This window comes from Papaver somniferum, chromosome 8 (assembly GCF_003573695.1).
Source record: "Papaver somniferum cultivar HN1 chromosome 8, ASM357369v1, whole genome shotgun sequence".
Taxonomy (NCBI): Eukaryota; Viridiplantae; Streptophyta; class Magnoliopsida; order Ranunculales; family Papaveraceae; genus Papaver; species Papaver somniferum.
The window spans coordinates 133,557,212-133,577,041 of record NC_039365.1 but is presented as its reverse complement, the minus strand read 5'-3'; the positions used below and the strand labels follow the sequence as shown (position 1 = coordinate 133,577,041).

Below are 19,830 nucleotides of genomic sequence, written 5' to 3'. Positions count from 1 at the left end.
GGAAACAATCTCATCAAATGGTGATGTCATATTCCAAGGAATTCCTGGGTCGATATAAGAGTTCTGGTTTGGCAACTCAAAAAACTTCAAGTCACGCTTATAAGGTTGATCATCGATCTGATCCTTCTGTTAAATCAGATCACTCCAACTATGACACAGTGAAAGAAGTTTATTCTTGGAAGAATCCCGAAAGGATAGATATTCAAAAATATCAAGATGGATCATGTTCCATAAAATCTAAGCTATCACTAGCTCACTCCAACAACTGATGTTGGTCTGTGGAATTTCCCTAGATGTGCTCAATTCAAATAAAAAAGGAAGTTCTTTAAAAAGTAGCACAAAAACATGAAGATTGTATAATATTATACTCTTTAATATCTAAAGTATTTTTCTATACTTGGAATTCTATTTTTTTAGGAAAATACTTCTGATCCTTGGAAAGTCCATGAGAAAAGTTGGGAAAAATATTTTCATACCTTCTAGTTTATACTGGTTCGGAAAAAACTCTATGATGTTTCCGAAATTTAATATTTTCACAAATAAAAACTACCGTGATTAGTATTACAATCTTGATAACCAAGTTTGGGTTATTATATAAATCCTCTATAGGACCGATCCTTCTTATATCCAGGGTAAAAGATGGGTGAAAATACTATTGACATTGAATCTCAACTTCGAAAACTTGAGACCTTTCCAGTTGAGATCAAAGGCTACTTCTCAAACGAACATAAAAAAAAATCATATTTATTTTGAGCTTATGCTTATGTTAATGGGAGATTTTGAAGTCGCTCGTGATCTTTTGGAACTGCAGTGTTGAATGAAAAACTGCTTGAGTCAATCCTATTGAAATCGATTGTGGAATTGAATCTTCTGAAACAAAGACTCAATCATCTGAAAGAGAAAAGAATACTCAATAATCAAAACACCGAGGAATCATCAGTAAATAATGAGAGCACCACTAGAGATTAAGTTATTTACTGTAATACTTAATCAAGGAAAATATACATCAATTTTTGATTTCTTTCAATGATTATATTAAGTCTATTATGAATAAAACTATTATGAATAAAATTATTTGATTTATAATTTTTCTTATGATGGTTTTGATTTACATAGCCTGTGCTTGAATGCTTTATTATTGCTATGGAGGTTTATGGGATGTTTGATTTAGGTTTTATTACCTTGATAATTCGATCTCATAATGTTGTGAACCCTTATGGTTTGGGTGACTTTTTGATTTAGCAGGATTAAGTTATATCCCATGTTGGTAGGATTTATCAAAGGATCATGAGGGGTTATGGTAGAAACAATATGTGAAAAAGTCACAATATGTTGAATCGGTTCTGGTTTAGCATAAAAGCATATGTGTTTCGACGGTTTTCAACTGTTGCTTGCAATTGTTAAAACCGGTTTTCAACCTTTCTCTGGTAAAGGTTGGTTGTTGTTATTATTTTGTTTTGCATAAGGATGACAACATAATGATATTTTGATATCAATTCTCCCTGGAAGAAGATGCAAACTGGATGCGAAATTTGAGGTAACAACATTGTTAGTTAATTATTTTCCTGTTAAAGAAAAGCCTGATTTTTATTTCATATATATTTTGCTTTTGCTTAAGAAAATTCCGGTACAATTGATGTTTTACTCCATTATGTGTGTATGGATGTGTGTGTGATTCAACTGGTTCTGGTTAAGAAAAACTATTGTTATCTTGCTTTATTGTGTGGTATCAGTTGTTTTGGCTTACAAAATTTCGGTGCAATTGTGGTGTTTTAATGCTTATGTTGATTCAATTGCTTCCGGTTGAGGTGAATAATTTTGCAAGTTGATTTAATTGGTTTTTATGAATTATTTATGGCTTAACGAAAGAAAAGATTTACGGGATGGATTGTTTAGTCCAATTCGATTATGAATAAGAGAAGCTAAGTTTATCTTAGTTAAACTTATCAAAGTGGAGGTTTCGGTTATTCAAGTCTAATCGAATGCCTTAACAAGAAATGCTAGTTAACTAACCTAGTAATTGTCTTGTTTAAAACTTAAAGGTCTAAGTTATATGGATAATTAGAACCTGATGAGAGAAATACAATTATCTTTATTTTGGTCTTATCGAATGAAGCGATTGTATTTGTACAATCGGTTTAGCAAAAGGACTAAGTTGCTTAGTTGATTTTTGGTTTGCTAAACTAAATTGGGAAAATTGCTTCGGGAAATTGTTTCCTTGATAACATATCAAAACAAATTACTTTGTAGTTTCGGTTTTGATATTGGTTATCAAAAATGGTGTGCGGAACCCTCGTGCTTAACTCTATAGATTTGCAAGTCTATTTTGAGATTTGTAAGATTCTTTTTGTGTTGTCCTTTAATTTTTCGTTTCTTTGTCATTTTGTGACAAAAAGGGGGAAAATATATGGGGTAAACAAGTGATACTGGTATTGATTTTATATTGATTGGTATCACTAAGGAAAAGAACATTTGTGCTTTAACGTTTATCTAACGAAAGAGTGAAAGCATAGACTAAGGGGGAGTAGCATATCATATTAATTGGTATAACAAAGACGTGGGGATTGATGAAATATACCTATCTCGCCTTTAGGGGGAGTGTTAGCTTTGTAATTATAATGTCAACAGCAGCATTTAAGGATTGAATGAATGCAGGTTATTGTGTTGTTGAATCTAGGAATCAAGCGTATGTGTAATGAATTCTTGTAATTTGTTTATCCATATGATTATAAGAGTTTTGTCACTAAAATTGACAAAGGGGGAGATTTTCAGAGCATTGCTCGGTTGAACCCACCAAGCTTTGGTATGTCAAGTTTGGTTATTATATTTTAGTGAATCAAAACTCATTTTAAGAGTCGCATGATTATGTACTAGAGTCAACTTCGTGTAGGTTAGATTAAAAGTATTAGGATATGAGACATTACAAGTATTGCGAAGACTTGAAGAAGTGTAGAAGTAAGAAGCTACAACGATAACATCATCCTTCCACTTGAGGTTAGTGATATTTGACTTGAACTGTTTCATTACCTAACATATCTTTCAAGTCGTGCATATTGAAAACGAAACTGCGAAGCATGAACACTCTAGATAGACATAATATTAAGGAACACAATATGAAGTTTATTGATTAACCATTGAACTTTGCAGATAAGACATCGACATAATCGTATAAATGCTACCTTGAGGTGCGGATTTCATCCTAGGAAACAATGTTTTACATGTGTTTTAAGGAAGTAAGTTCATAAACTTGTTTATGAATCGAAAATGAAATCGCCAGGTGTTATTGGGATTGTTATTCATTGCATGTCTTGTGAACATCAAATATGTGTGATTTAGTATAACCTCTCACGAGTTGTTTGTGTTATTGGTAAAACTATTCACAAAGGCCTGACTTATGTATTGGTATGACTTTTATTAGTGAAATCGATCTTAAGTAAACACCTGAGATGGTATGATCGAGTTTGTGATTTGTTGAACCGAATCTGGGTAAAGGGGAACCGATCCTATGAAGAGGTGCAACACATCACAAAGGGGAATCGATCCTTGTATGAGGTGCATCAAGTTTGTAGCAGAAAGGGGAACCGATCTTATATGGACAGGTGCAACACATATGAGTTAGATACCATATATATGTGGGGAACCGATCCTAGTACCTACTCAATCGAATTTTGGAAATCTAGTGTGACTATGCACAATACTCACATAGAGGTAGAAACAAAACTTGTTTTGCTAGAACCGTTAAACCCATGATTTGTGATTGAGTTTTCTTGATCAATCACATAGTTCTTGAGAGTTAGATGAACCAATTCTAAACTTTTTCGGAAGTGTGGCAAATCGGTTTCAAGGTTGTAAGTATGAAAGAGGACTTACAAAATAAGGATGTCGACATACTTTGAACACGTGCAGTAATGTTTATCTTTTATTGTTCAAAGTTATTCTTTAATAGCTACAGGAAGAAAATCCCAGGATCAAAATGTAAATAAGTTAAGAATCTTTTAATTAAGGTTGTTAATTTTATTTTAGGAAAATGAGAATTAGTAATGTGCATTTACTAGTTGAGATTTTCCAAAGAGATTTTCGGTCATTATTTTGGATAGAGCATTTCCAGGAATTATGGAAACCGAACTTGGAATATATTGAATATCTTTGAGAATATTTTCGGTTTTGGAAAATCCTTGGTGTCCAAACTTCCTTGTCTATAAATACTTGAAGTTTGCATTTCTAACAAACTAATCCTTCGTGACAGCAAACTTCCTCGGTTGTGGTGTTACTGGTGTAGCCGCCTATTCGGAGAGGAGAGTAACCTAATTAGGCAAAATCTCTTACGGCCGCTCAGTTTAAAGTCTTCTTTGGGATTGAGAAGCTCTACGGGTACCGTTAGTGGGAAACTAGATAATTACGGTTTATCTTGTGGTTTCGATTGGTTTGATTGACTAACGGTAGTTGAACTTTGATTGCACCTAGTTTGTTTATGATTGAGAATCTTCTCTTCTGATATAAGATTCACTCAAACTAGATCGAAGTTTAGGCTGGGATCTTTAGACTGTTGTTAGTTCTAAAGACGATCTTGTGATAATCCATTGTTAACAGACTTCGTTCTGTGCGTGATTGATCACAAGATATTCAAGTTGTTGTGTGCAGGTGTTTATTGAAGATCTAAGAAGATTTGAAGAAAAAGAAGATATTGAAGATTTTTGATTTGGGGATCATAATCTTTGGTGTGCACAATACTTGTTTTGATATAATAGGATCCATCTATAATCGGTTTATCCTTGTGGTAGATTGGATTGATTAGTTGTGTAGATCGGCATCAATACAATTCTTGGTGATTAAAAGTATTGATTGCAAAATCTTAACAATTAACTTTCGTGATTGAACATAAGATAAATCTAAGAACCTGACGAAGGAGTTTATGTTAAGATAAACAAGAAGAGCCTTTGTCTGACTCACATCACTTGGTTGAATAGAGTTAATACCAAACATATTTGTTGTTCCTTTACTGTTTGGAATACGAACCAAAGGAATTGTTCCAAGTACGTGACTTATTCATAAGTTGGAGGCGTGGGAATACAGACAGAACTAGGTGAACTATAGGTTTAGTTGCTTGGTCTCAACTATACGAAGTTGTTTTAATTTTGTGTAGCGGCTTAATCCTGAGAGTATTAAATTATGGACAAGGTCCCAGGGTTTTTCTGCATTTGCGGTTTCCTCGTTAACAATATCTTGCTGTGTCATTTACTTTATATTTCCGCATTATAATCTTTATATTATAATTAAAGTAAATTACACAAACTTTAATTCCTATTTACTTGATAAGCAATCCTATTGTGTTTGGTTAAGTCCGAACCTTTTTATCAAGTAAACGTACTTCGTTGTTGTATTGTCTCAATCTCGTATCCATAGACGATCGCACGAAGTGTGAACCGATTAGTTACATTGTCTCGACTGAGTCCATAGACAATCACTTTCAGAGAAAGAACTTATAGGTAGGAAAATTTTTAGCTTGAGGTATATTTGGGTACCATCTTATGCTTACCCTTTTGATTTTTATCCTTGTATGTCACCATCTTATGCTTACCCCGCAACAATGCCACTGTTACGAGCTAAGCAGGGGACTTAATGTTGATGGTGGTTTTTAGTTCAGGGCTAAATTTGTAAAAAATCTATCTACCTGACCCGACATCAGAAGTAGTAGACATTGATATGTCTATATTCCGTAGGGAATTTGGAGAATATATCAAAATCTGATGAGTACCTATGTCTCTCTTCGTATTATATTGAAACTCAAGATCCTAGATGAATTTTCCACTAGTATATAACTTAATGAGTGTATAAGCTCCTAGCTGCATTACTCACAAATGCCGGAGCCTGTTGAGTACTTTTCTTGTACTTATGTTACCTGGCAGAACCCTTAATATTGGTATGGCATGACGGATTTGTGTTCACTCGCAAGCACGGACCTCCAAGTACCAAGGTTAAGGCCCTTGCACAAAATACTCAGTCATAAAGCAAAGAATAAACAGAGCCGCGAAGTAGGATCAACAACGATGGAAGCGTGGCCATGCCATAGGCTAGCTGGCGCCTCTTGGCCACGCCCATGCTACCCAACCGACCCTTATTCCTTTATCGACCAATCAGGTCGCATTAAACCTGCCACACTCCCATGAACTGTGGCTGGGCCCATACTTGTCGGCCCTATTCCCCATCGACCAATCAGGTCGCATTAAACCCTCCACGCGCGCCAAAAGGGTAGCCACGCCCATGCTTGGCCGACCCCCCACTTTTATTGACTAATCAGGTTGCTCTAAACCTGCCACAACATTAAAAGAGGTGGGAATTGCGTCAAGTGGTCGCCATGCCAAATTGGCTTCCCAAAACCGCGCCAACATGCCAAACGAGCATGTCGAGCGCACATGCCAAAGCGGCATGCCAAAACACGCCAAACGTGCCAACGCGCCATAAATAGCGCACCTACGTGCCAACCCACTTTTTGTTCATGACCAACGCCGCAACAGACTTCAATTTGGTTGTCCTAACCAGAAGCACGACCATGCTCTAGTGGCGGTGGATGAAACCCTAATTTCTACTCGTGGCACAAACTACGCCACTCCAGGCCCACAACATGCCACGAGCCGTGGAAACCCTAATAAAGGCATCACAACATGCCACTCGTGGAAATATTGACTCATGTGGCCATTTTCACATAAAGGCCTGACTATGGTTCTTTTGGCATGGATCTGGTACCGTTTACATGAAATGCCGCTGTGCCACGGCCACATACCGCGTGTCATATGCGCTAATTAGGGGTTCGGCATGCCAAACCCTAATTTAGGCAAAGTTGTTACGCCAACCGAGCCAAACAATGTTCCACAGAACATTGGGATCGATGTGGCAACTGAAACTGATGTTGCCACACCACATTCGAGTCTAACACCAACGTGCCAAAAATTTAGTGGCCACGACTACGCCAAGCGCCACTTACACCATCATGTCGCTGGCATGCACAAACTATGCCAGCCATTCCACCGTGCCACCGACATGCATGAACTATGTCAGCCATGCCGCAGTGCCACTGGCATGCGCCAAAGGCGCCACTATGCCATTATCAGGCACCAACAGAAGGTAGCCATAATCAACGGATACCCTTCCTCATGAGATGCAATCTCAGCCATCCAAGTTCTCCGCCGAACTGACAGAATTGTGGCAAGTTTTAGGCGACCAGCCGCCAAAATCCAGCGGCCATGGATATGCCAAACGTCAGTCGCACCACCGTGCCACTGGCATGCATGAACTATGCCAACCATGCCGCAGTACTACTGGCATGCACTAAAGTCGCCACTGTACCATTATCAGGCGCCAAAAAAAGGTAGCCATAATCAACGGCTACCCTTCCTCACGAGATATAATCTCGACCGTCCAAGTTTGCGACTGAACTGACAGGCCTGTGGCCAGTTTTAGGCGACCAGCCAAAACGAGCCAAATAGCATTACATGCTATTTTACTGCGACAAGTCCATTGACTTTGACTTTCCACACGTAGCAAAGTGCTACATGTTTTCCACAAAAACACCCGAGACATCAAACATGTCACAAACTGGGGGATACTCATCAGGGTATTGGTCTGGCGGTTTACAACATGCAGCGTGCAATACGTCCGTTACAAGAGAGTGTCATGAAGCAGGGCGGTTAGTAATGGGAAGAAGTAATGATGTAAATGGATCCACTTCCTTCATCATGGAAGCATAAATTCTGACGTTACACGTTACTCCACTCTTGCATCACTCAATCGTTTCCGCTTCCTACGAGACCAGACACGTTTTATTACGACTTGTAAAAATAGGTTTCACCTATTTCCACCAGACAACAAGTTTTGGGTCGGAGAACAACACAGTATCAAGAAATCACCTGATAGCTTTCCATTCTGCTAGACAGTTCTACTTTCTGATACAAGTCATAAACAACCACACCTTCAGAATCAACGATTCTGATCTCAACACTTTCTTCGTTTCCCTCCCTAAGACCAACCCTTCTCCTTCACTTTGTGACCGTAGCAAGCCTGGAACGACCATTTCTTGGTTTAGCCAGGATTGTACAGATTGATCTCTCAAATCAAAAGTACTCCCGTGCAGTGCATTGTTTAGGGTGTAGACTCGTTTCTCATCCACACACACAAAATTACCAAAACCGGTAGAAGCAGTTTTCACCCACAAAAAATTGTGGTAATTGAATTATTGTCCCTACTTTTGATGGTCTATACAAATATCCTTATCACATAATAATTATGTCTCTCTTTATCTATAAGCCCATCATGGGCCCATCAACAATTTAGGGACTTCCAAATATACCCAATTTCTGCTTCTTTTCTTCTTCTTTATTTCTCATCCGGAGAAAAATGATCGAGCTCACCACCATCTTCATCTCCGTCTCCACCACCATCTTCATCGTTTCCATCACCACCACCATCTTGATCGCCTCCACTGCAACCAGCACCACCACCTCTGTTACCTCCGCCACCACTATCAACAGATTTATTAAGGTCAATATGTTCTGCTGCTGTTAAATTTAAACTGAGAGATTGAAGAACAAAAGGTGAAATTAGGGTTCCTGAGATGAAATTAAGATCGAGATCGAGTTAGATTATCAAAGAATCATCATTATCTCGAGTTCCTCCACCAAAACCAGCACCATCACCTCTGTTACCTCCGCAACCACTATCAACAGATCTATTAAGGTTAATATGTTATGCTGTTGTGAAATCTAAACTGAGAGATTGAAGAACGAAATGTGAAATTAGGGTTCCTAAGATGAAATTAAGATTGAGATCGAGTTAGATCATCAAAAAAGATGAAGTTTCTGTTTGATTTGGGTCACAATTGGTGATGGGAACTATTAGTGCTATTTTAATGGAGGTTTGAATCTGTGTTCGAGATCGAGTTCAATATGTTGATGGTGTTCCAGGTATAGCAATTGTGCTTTTAGTAACCTACTTAGTTCAGTTTTTATTGGATCAACTACTATTGTTGATCCCGTTTATTGGATCAACTCCTATTGTTGACCCAATTTTTATTGGATCAACTACTGTTGTTGATCCCCTAAATGGGATCAACTATCGTTGTTGACGCCTTTTTTTAGGTTGGTGGTAATGACAGTATTATAATTATATTTGTGTTGGATGTTTTTGATGGTGGTGGAAGGTATAGTTGTAGTGTTGGTTATTTGTGTTTTGCGGCAGTGGTGGTGGATGTTAGGGCAATGATAAATGTTGCTTTGAATGGTGTTTATGTTTTTATGGGATTAATTGTTGTTGTTGATCCATTTTATGGGATCAACTCTTGTTGTTGACCCAATTTTTTATGGGATCAACTATGGTTGTTGATCCATTTAGAGGATCAACTCCTTTTGTTGACCCAATTTTTTATGGATCAACTACTGTTGTTGATCCTTTCAACTCCTATTGTTGACAATATTTCTTTGGATAAGTATAATCATGCTTGTGGTTTAAATCATGCTTTGTAGTTTAAATCATGTAAATTTCTTCCAATGTTGAACTTGTGGTGCAATGGTAGCATGAATGACTCCATGTCAGATGATGCGTGTTCGACTCACGCCAAGTTCACTCTATTTACATGGATCAACTTTTATTGTTGATCCAATTTAGTGGATAAAATACCATTGTTGATCCACTAAATTGGATCAACTTCTACTGTTGATCCTTTTTTTTTGGATAGACTATCGTTGTTGATCCCCTAAACTGGATCAACTTCTACTGTTGGTTCTATTTTTATTTGGATTAACTACTGCTACTGATACAAAAATATCTGAACCAATAGTGGCGGCAGCGGTGGAGGCGACGAACTAGTGGTGGTGGCGACAACGAACTAGTGGTGGTGGAGGACTGGAGCGTGGTGGTGGTGGCAGTTGGTAGGTGGTGGTTGTTGAAGGGTGGTGGTGGAATGGTAGTTGAATGTTGTTGTTGGTGGTGCTAGTGGTGGTGGTGAAGTGGTAGAGGAAGAAATTTGTTCCATTTTGAAATAAAGAAAAATATTATATAGGTGTGGGTATTAAAGTAATCTAATTTTAAATGGATAAGGTTATTAAAAAGTAGGGACAAATTTATTGTTGTATAAGGATATATTTATTGGGTGTCAAAAGTAGGGACATATAAATAATGTACCCCAAACAATTAGCGACCACAATGGGAGACTAAATCTCTCGGTTGCAAATTCAATTCCTAATTTCATTTTCATCCCAATTGGTCTTAGGACAAATTTAAACCTATTTTCAATTTCCTAAATTTCTCAAGATGGTTGATCTTAGGAATGATTCAGAAACCCTCAATCCCAATTTTACTTCTCCTAGCACCGAAAATACTCCACATGTTATCCATGAATCCATTCTTTCATTCAAAACCATTGTCGAGGCTATGGAGTCTCGACATTTAACAACTATTCATGACTTGGCGAAAATCCTGAATGATATTGTCGAGAATCAAGCTACTATTGTCAAGACGCAGAACGAAGTATTTACGCTTTTGAAAGTGCTCACGGATCAACTGTCAAAGGAACCAACGCATATTCATTCTATAGGAAACGCTATCAACCATTCATTTTGGATAAATGATGATGGTGGTAGTCCTTTTTCCAAGATTCATATTCCTACTCCTAGTGAGGAGGATGAAGCCTATGGTCACACTGAATGGAAAGGTATCCACCAAGCTAACTTGTCTGCTCATGAAGATAAAAAGATGTTTCCTCAAGATCAGAAAGAAGACTCGTGGGATTTATTACGTTCTCATCAGATTCCATGCAATGAAGAGGTGATTTCATTATCCAAAGATATCATGCTTTGTAGATAAAAATATGTTTCCCATATTGCATCAGAAGCTGCTAAGAGATCCGCTGCTACTTTACTCAGTCGACCAGAACCGTTCCAGAATGAAGAAGCTCGTAAAGACGTTCAGGAAAGCAGGTGTCTTTCTAATAAAATATCCAGCCTCCAATCAATCGCTAATGAAGGAAGAAAGAGAAAAACTTCAGCAACGGAACAACAACCCAAACGTGTGGCACCAGCGCATCAAATGGCTTCACTCCAGAAGGTCGCGGCTAAGGTTCCTGTGCAAAAAAAAGAAACTGGATATGCTGCTCCAAACTTCCGGTTCCCGATCGAGAAAGTAATCAAACTCCTGGAAGTATGGATTCAAGACGATGCCATCAAACTACCGCCTGTTAGGCGCCTACCAACTGAAGAACAAATGGCAAATCCCAAGTATTGCCATTAACACAGGTTCGTCAATCATCCTACCAGTGAATGCAATGCTCTGAAGCGCATCGTCCAAAAAAATATAGATTCAGGAGAATTGCGCCCGGGGACTGGAGATCCTCCGTCTTTTCGCGGATCAGCATAAAGATGTTACACAGACAATAAAGGACGACTAGGGACTTCTCGCGGCCAGAAATGCATCACACAATAAACTTGGATTTGTAACCTGAAAATTCATTTTTTTGGAGAGACCCATAAGAGAATAGAGTATGTGGCCGTATCGAACGAGAGCAAAAAGGGAATGACCAATACCATGGCGTTACATCCTATACAGCCGACACCAACAACACCAGAAGCATCCCCTCTAATGTGTTGCCTCTTATTACCAAAGCCAGAGCCGCCGCTACTCCTAATATTTCTTCGAGCATGACGCCTCCAATCATTACCAAGGCTGCCACCACTTCTTCGTAAGGACGCGAGGCTGGAGGAGCCAGAGGAAATCAATCTTTCCCATTACCATTATCGATTTGAGGGAGAGACAAGAAGTTCTTGCTAAGACTCAGACGGACATGACCACAACTCAGAAGTAGTCGCCTCAACATTCTCTCCAGAAGCCTCTCCGCTTCAAGGTTTCGCTCCAGAAGCCGCTTCAATGTTCTCTCCAGAAGTCTCCAATCCTCCCTGTCAAGGATCGTGATCACAACCAGCCAAGGTTCGTAGTTGTGGCCACTTTTTGATCCATCTATCCAAAGCTCGTGGTCGTGGATAGTTTACTCGCTTACGCGTCCAACCAATCCCTTTGCATCCATGGACGCCCATGCAATTCCTTCCAACCTATTTTGTTTCCACGACAATGTAGTCTCTTCGGATCACATCCACTGCCAAGAACTGGTGTTGCTCGTTTATTGATACTGGTGTGATTCTTAGAGATGCACACAATATGCTTGCAAGTATACAAGGTCAATATTTGTAATAAAAGAGTGAGTAGGGGTTTGTCCACAGGGAGAGGAGCATATGAGAAGTTTTCCTAGACTAATAAGAGTGGCAATGCACTATGGCAGTGAGCTAAACATGTAACTGATATGAACCAAGGCTTGGAAAGTAAAGCAGCAAAGAAACAGCTAAAAGAAGCAGCAAATAACCAAGGCTTGGAAGCCAAGGGCAGGTTGAGTTCAGTGCACTGACTTCAGTGCACAATAGCTACAAAATGCATGAAAATGAAAGGCAAGAAAAGTAACTGAAATACAAGCATACAGGACTTGAAATTATAATTGACTGAAAGAGAAGTGGTGGGTAAGCCAAGGCTTATGATCCACCTTGTGTCCTAATCAAGTGACATGGTCTAGGTTATGTTCATTCCTAAGCATACAACTAGAAATGAAAGAACACCAACTTGCTCACTAGTCTACCCCTAGCATTGGCTGTCTTTTGACAGTACAACCAATCACAGGCTCTATGAACATTGACATCTCTCATTTGCACAATCTAAACACAGCAGGGAAGAACTATCCTAGCTCAATTACACTTGACAGTGCACAAGGCTTCACTGAGCCTTGGCCTGAAGCTGATTAGCTCATGCTAACCATGTTTAAAACAATCACATTCAACATATGTAAAAATTCAAGCACAATTAACATCATTTGAGATAACAAAACACATAAGCAATATTCTACTGTTCACTGATAAGTATTGAAATTTGAAGTTCAATAAAATTTTGTTGCAATTTCTCTACTGGCTAGTCCAGAGAGGTATATAGTGTCCTCTACACACTTCACCCAACACCCCTTTATACCCAATACACATATGTGGGTTTTCCCCCAATTTTCCCCCAAAATCAGTAGAACTAGGGTTTGGTGAAATTGATTTACCTACTGTTGATGAGATATTCGCTCCATCTCGTCGACCCAATCTTCTCCTGCTTCTTCTCGTTTCTCTCGAGCTCCAATTGATGCTTTAATCATCATTTATATCACCAATTTCTCACCTAGGGTTTCAGGCAGAGAGATGAGAAATTGAGGTTGTAAATGATGATTAAAGAGATGGTACGTGATGGGTTTAGGTAGAATAGAGTTGGGGAGAAATTAGTGGAGTGATTTGGGGGCGTCAGGGAGAGGTGGTGATGATGGTGGTGCGGCAGGTGAAGAAGGTGGTTCTGCAGAGGGGGTTGATGGAGGAGATGGGTTCGACAGAATGGGGGAGGGTGCGTTTGTTTGGGGTGTAGGTGCTCGGTCGCTAGGGTGTGAGGCGAGTGTATCGAGTTTGATGATTTGCGACGCTGAGCCGTGGGATAGGGAGATGAAAGATCAATCGGACGGTGAGATGAAGTGAAGCTTGTAGCGACCGCTGGATTATATCATACAACAAAATCAACGACGCCAGATGGAGTTAGGTGTTGTAGTGTTAGGCGGAGATATCAAACTTCGATGCACAGCAAGGGAGCGACCGTCGGATGCTTCTGAGAACTGATCTGACGGCTGAAGACGCAAGCGGGTATGGATTTGGGTTTTAGGCTTTTGGGTATAGAATATGCGTTTGGGAAATGAGTTTGGGCTTGGAAAACCTTGAGCCCACTTCTTCTTTAAGAACAACTTTCTTCTTCTTGAGCCCATTTCCAGCTTTTTGGACGTGCGCTCCATTCTTTGCGGCTTCCTTGCGTGATTTCTCCCGACTTTTCACTACTTTTCCGCTCTTTTCGCTCCGCGACTCATCCGAACTTTATTTATTACCTAAAAATGCAAAATTAATTAATAAAAATATTTATTCTTGAAAACAATGAAAATACAGAATATGGGATAAAATGTAGAATTAATGCATAAAAGATGAGTTAAAATGCCAACAAAAAGGGATAAATATATACATTATTTGGCACTCATCAAATACCCCCAAACCTGAATTTTACTTGTCCTCAAGTAAAACAAAACTAAGGAAATCCTAACTATACCACTGTCGCTGGTCTCTCGAATGCATTTAGCGTATGCACTAAGCCTTTTAAACCACTAAGTGTCCCTAGTGGACGAGTTGAAGTCTCGTGAAGGTTTGCTTAGAACGTACCTACAAAGTTCTAGGTCAAAATATAAGCTCAGATTCCATCAAACGTGACATGTGCAAAACAGTTTAAGCTCACAGCAAAATGGAGATGTCAATCTAGCTATCGAAGGCACAATCCTAGCACTGATAACAAAAAAAGACATGTGATAAGAGTGTAAAGTGTATCTACACATGTGTAAAGAAAGATCTGAAGTCATGACTACTAATCACCAAGAGATAGTTTCTCAGGCTAAGAACTGAGGTCGAAATCTAGCTAGCTGTCCGGACTTTACGAGAATTGTGAATGAGTTGGAGGTATTTCACAATTACTCGCGTTGTACATCAATGGCATACACCCTCCTTGCTTATTACAAAAAACAACAAAATAACTCTTTACATGACTCTTATTTACATTGACTACTCTCTTTTTATTTTTGGAACAAGAGATGATGGAATTGAACAATACTTGATTTTTTTGTATTTTTTTTTTTTTTTTTTTTGGTATTTTTTTTTTTCTGAAATATACATCTTTTTTTTTTTTTTTTTTTTTTTTTTTTTTTTTCAAGGAAACACTTTTGATACATATACAAAAGGAAACAAAAGATTACATGACACTTGCAAGAGGTAGCCCTTTTTGATGCACCCAGTTAAATTCGATGGTTGTTTTTCTTAATGTAACCTCCACCTTCTATCCCAACCAACCAAAGAACAAGCTAGTCCAGTTTCGTTCAGTATTCTAAAGTGATTGGCAATCGTAACTTCCTATCCAACACCTTGAAGATCGAGGCCATACATGTATTGGTAGATCGTGCGCGTGCAAATTTCTTATCACTATGTGAATTGTGCTAGAATCAGGGTGCCTAAATATCTAGACTAAGACTCCTAATAAAAATACATATTTGCACAAGAGTCAACATTTCAAGGTAAATGAGCTCCATTTTTATGATTTTTTTAGTTTTTTAATTTTGAATTTTGATTTTTCAATTTTTTTGGAATTTTTCAATTTTTTTCAAAAAGAAGGAGTTCGTTTTCAATTATGGCAAATTATCATGGTATCTACTCTATACCCCCAAACCTAAACTAAACATTGTCCTCAATGTTTCAAAATATGGAAAGAATTATAAAACAATATACGAAGAGGAACATGCTGAGTAGAGTAAAAGGAGAGAGAATACCCGATTGTACGGTGGCAGCTCGATTAAAACTCCGTTATTCAAGGCAAAAATCCATCATATTAGGAGTCACAATGGATGAGCAAATATATACAAAAGGAAATTTAACTAACACATTATCTACAAGAAAATTTTGGTTTTTGATGGGATTGGACTTTTTGGAAAAAATTGGTTTTGTTGGGAAAACATTTGGTTTTTAGGGAAAGATTTGGAAAATTTTTGGTTATTTAGGGAAAGAGTGGACCAGTTTAGTCCACATAGACTGGGTCCTCCAGGTTGGTTGTTTCAATGTCGGGTGGAAATGGCTCAAGGAATGGCTTTAATCTCTGCCCGTTGACTTTGAAAACGTTCTTGTTGGAGACATCCTCCAGCTCTACAGCTCCATGAGGAAAAACTGTGCGTACTAGGTACGGACCCTTCCATCTGGAACGCAGTTTTCCTGGAAAAAGATGTAATCGGGAGTCATACAGCAAGACTTTCTGACCAGGAGTGAAGGATTTGCGTAGAATACGCTTGTCGTGAAACATCTTCATCTTCTGCTTGTATAAGCTTGGCACTCATAAGCCTCATTTCTCAATTCTTCCAACTCGTTGAGTTGAAGTTTCCGTTGAATTCCAGCTTCGTCCAGAGAAAGTTCAGCTGCTTAATTGCCCATAAGCACGATGTTCTAATTCCACAGGTAGATGGCACGGCTTTCCATACACTAGACGATAGGGGGACATGCCAATTGTGTCTTATAAGCTGTTCTATAGGCCCACAAAGCATCATTCAATCTTAATGACCAATCTTTCCTAGACGGGTTAACTGTCTTCTCGAGAATGTGCTTAATTTCCCTATTAGAAACTTCTACTTGTCCACTCGTCTGAGGGTGATACGGAGTAGCAACCTTGTGAGTTATTCCATACTTGCGTACTAAAAACTCGAAGTGCCTATTGCAGAAATGTGAGCCACCGTCACTGATGATAGCTCTAGGGGTACCAAAACGTGAAAATGTTCTCCTTTAGAAATGAAAGTACCACCTTGTGGTCATTTGTTCTGGTTGCTATGGCTTCTACCCACTTAGAAACGTAATCAACTGCGACTAGGATGTACAACTTGCTGTCAGACATGGGAAATGGACCCATGAAGTCTATCCCCCAAACATCAAAAATCTCCACAATCAAAATGGGGTTCAATGGCATCATGTTTCTCCTCGAAATGCTTCCTAGCTTTTGACAGCGTTCACAAGCAACACAATAATCATGGCAATCCTTGAACAATGATGGCCAATAGAATCCACACTGCAAGATCTTTGCAGCGGTTTTCTTGGCACTGAAATGGCCTCCACATGCTTGGTCATGACAGAAAGATATCACATCTTTCTGTTCAGTGTTGGGGACACATCTCCTAATGATTTGGTCTGGACAGTACTTAAACAAATATGGGTCATCCCAAAGGAAATGTTTGACTTCAGCCAGGAATTTAGAGCGGTCTTGTCTCGACCAACGTGAGGGCATCCTACCTGTAGCGAGGTAGTTAACAATATCAGCAAACCAAGGAAGGTCTGAGATAGACATCAGCTGTTCATCTGGGAATGATTCTCTAATCAGCTCAATTCATCAATAGACTCTAAAGTTAATCTAGACAAATGATCAGCAACCACATTCTCACAACCTTTCTTATCACGGATTTCGAGATCGAATTCCTGTAATAAGAGTATCCATCGAATAAGGCGAGCTTTAGCATCCTTCTTGGAAAGAAGATACTTCAAAGCCGCATGGTCTGTGTATATGATGATCTTAGACCCTATCAGATAAGATCTAAACTTGTCTAATGCGAAAACGACGGCAAGCAATTCCTTCTCGGTAGTTGAATAATTGAGTTGGGCATCATTAAGGGTTTTGCTAGCATAGTATATCACATATGGTAGTCTATCAACTCGCTGTCCTAAAACAGCACCAACAGCATAATCAGAGGCATCACACATAAGTTCGAACGGAAGCTTCCAATCGGGTGGTCGGACTATAGGAGCGGTGGTGAGAAGGGTTTTTAATTCCTCCCATGCCTTCACACAAGCAGCATCGAAATTGAAGGCAACATCTTTGGAGAGAAGACTGCACAGAGGTCTGGAGATTTTGCTGAAATCTTTGATGAATCGCCGGTAAAAACCAGCATGACCTAGAAATGATCTGATCTCCTTCACAGAGCAAGGTTGTGGTAGATGTTGAATGAGGTCAACTTTAGCTTTATCCACTTCAATTCCTTTTCTGAGATGATGTGTCCTAGAACTATTCCTGAATTCACCATAAAATGGCATTTTTCCCAATTTAGAACAAGGTTCTTTTCTTTACATCTGGATATCACGAGGGCAAGATGCTTCAAACATTCGTCAAACGAGGAACCAAAAACAGAGAAATCATCCATAAAGATCTCGAGAAAACTATCTATCATGTCAGAAAAAATGCTCATCATGCAACGCTGAAAAGTAGCAGGTGCATTACACAACCCGAAGGGCATACGTCTATAAGCAAACGTCCCAAATGGACACGTGAATGTAGTTTTTTCCTGATCTTCCGGAGCAATGTGAATTTGGTTATAACCGGAAAAGCCATCTAGAAAACAGTAGTGACTGTGTCCAGACACACGTTCTAGCATTTGGTCAATGAAAGGGAGCGGGAAGTGATCCTTCCTTGTTACTGTGTTCAACTTCCTGTAGTCGATGCATACTCGCCATCCTGTGGTTGTACGAGTAGGGACTAATTCATTCTTGTCGTTCTGAACAACAGTAATGCCTGACTTCTTAGGCACAACTTGAATGGGACTAACCCATTTGCTATCGGGAATTGGGTATATGATACCCGCATCAAGTAGTTTCAGGATCTCTCCTTTGACTACATCTCTCATGTTAGGATTAAGTCTCCTTTGCATTTCCCTCGATGGTTTGGCATTCTCTTCAAGGTTAATGTGGTGCATGCAAATGGTGGGACTAATTCCTTTGAGATCTGAGATGGTCCATCCTAAGGCCTCTTTGTGTTCCTTAAGTACTTCTAAAAGCTTACTTTCCTGTTCCGTGTCTAAACATGATGAAATAATGACAGGTAAAGTATCAGAAGAACCTAGGAATGCGTACTTCAACGTACTAGGCAATGTTTTCAATTCAAGCTTGGGTGGCTCAACAATGGATGGAATAAGCTTGGAATCAGAGAGTAGGGGTGGTTCCACTTCATATTTCCTTTCAGTGACGTCCATTTGAGGTACAGATTCGAGCAGAGATAGGACGTCACTACAGTATGCATCATCATAGGAATCAGGGTTAAAGTTCTCCATACATGCTTGAAAGGGGTCGACGGATAGAATGTTAGTCAACGAATCTTGCATTAATCCTTCAATCATATTAACTTCATGCACATCATCATCATCAAGATTCACAGGTTGTTGACTAATATCGAACACATTCAATTCTACCGTCATGTTACCAAAAGACAGTTTTAACACTCCATTCCGACAGTTGATGATCGCGTTGGACGTAGCCAAGAAAGGACGTCCTAAGATGACAGGAATGTGACAGTCTGGGTTTTGTACAGGTTGAGTGTCTAAGACAATGAAGTCTACGGGAAAATAGAATTTGTCAACCTTGATCAAAACATCTTCGACCACTCCACGAGGAATCTTGACAGATCGGTCTGCCAGTTGTAGAGTGATAGATGTTGGTTTCAACTCCCCAAGACCTAACTGCTCATAAACAGAATATGGCAGTAGGTTAACACTTGCACCTAGGTCTAATAACGCTTTATTGACCGTGTGTTCTCCTATAGTGCAAGAAATTGTTGGACATCCTGGATCCCTAAACTTGGGTGGAGTTTTGTTCAGAATGATGGAACTCACCTGCTCAGCTAAGAAAGCACGTTTTTGCACATTGAGCTTGCGCTTTTGAGTACACAAGTCTTTGAGGAATTTGGCATAAGCAGGGATTTGCTTGATTGCTTCAAGAAAAGGAATGTTGATGTTGACTCTCTTGAACAGATCTAACATCTCATTGTAATGGGTACTTTTCTGTTGATAGATCAATCTTTGAGGAAATGGCAACAGGAAGATGAGTTGGCAAAGGGACATTCACAGCAGTAGAATTGTCAGATTTTCCAACTTGCTCAGATTCTTTGGTTTTCTGGGGTTGTGGAGACAGCGTGGAATTTGTATCAGATCATTAGGTTCGCCCACGTTGTTCTCGATGACTTTACCACTTCGGAGGGTGGTAATGGCATGGATTTGATCAGGTGAGGTTTCAGTGCAGGATGTTGTGCCTGTTTGAAATATCCTCTTTGGATTTTGTTGGGGTTGGCTCGGAAGTTTACCCTTTTCTCTCTCACATATTTGATCCATCTTTTGATCTAGAT

At 39.2% G+C, this 19,830-nt stretch overlaps 1 protein-coding gene across 1 annotated transcript in view; it reads right to left on the bottom strand.

Annotated features, from left to right (window-relative positions):
• Positions 1-19,830, bottom strand: part of LOC113306059 — a 50,695-nt gene that overhangs the window by 11,915 nt on the left and 18,950 nt on the right. The gene's annotated exons all lie outside the window — the stretch shown is intronic.